Genomic DNA, 818 nt, shown 5'->3' on the forward strand with positions numbered 1-818 from the left:
TAAAAACTCGCGAGTCACACATACATGAATATACGCGGATATGTCATATCTATGGCTAATTAATTATCGATATTTTGCATTATCTAGAAAAATTTGAAAAATATAAAATACAATGTTTTCGAAAAGAGACAGAATTGAAATTTAAAAACAAAATTCCAAAAATTTCCGTGAGTATCGATAAAATTCTGATAAAACTCTTGAAAATCCCTGATTTTCAAGAGTTAAAAAGAAATCTCCTAAAAAGAGACTTAAATTTTTAGATTTTTTTAAAAGTTTTCCAAAATAGTAAATACCTAATATATTAATATATAGATGTTGCATTAACTTGCAGATAATGAAAAAAATCTAATAAAATTCATGTCAGTAATACGATGTCACACGTAAAGATATTACGTGTAAGAAGTCAGCGTGTAATTAAAAGCGACCGCGAATTAAACGTGACGAGGAAGGAGGAGGGTAGTATGCACGGAATGAAGCTGTGAACTTGATGGTGAACGCGCGCAAGGTTCGATCTAAACATAGGCGTAAGTAAATGAGACATCCTCGCGATCTTTTACGGAAAAGAGTGATCCACCTCGTGGATCTTTAGGAACGCGTCCAAATCTTAAATTATAATGACGTGAAACATGCCTGGCTGAAAATATATATACATATTGTGACCATATATACAATTAACGAGCCTATTATAGATCACTAAGCGGTCCTGCATTTAACCGCCAATAGGTATATTTGCCTCCCGTTTTCCCTCTCTTCCAAAAAGAAAAACGCTGTAAAAACATTATTGAGCGTCGAAAATCTCGGGTGCTCGCAACTCGCCG

Source organism: Wasmannia auropunctata, unplaced genomic scaffold (assembly GCF_000956235.1).
Source record: "Wasmannia auropunctata unplaced genomic scaffold, wasmannia.A_1.0 LD335577.1, whole genome shotgun sequence".
NCBI lineage: Eukaryota > Metazoa > Arthropoda > Insecta > Hymenoptera > Formicidae > Wasmannia > Wasmannia auropunctata.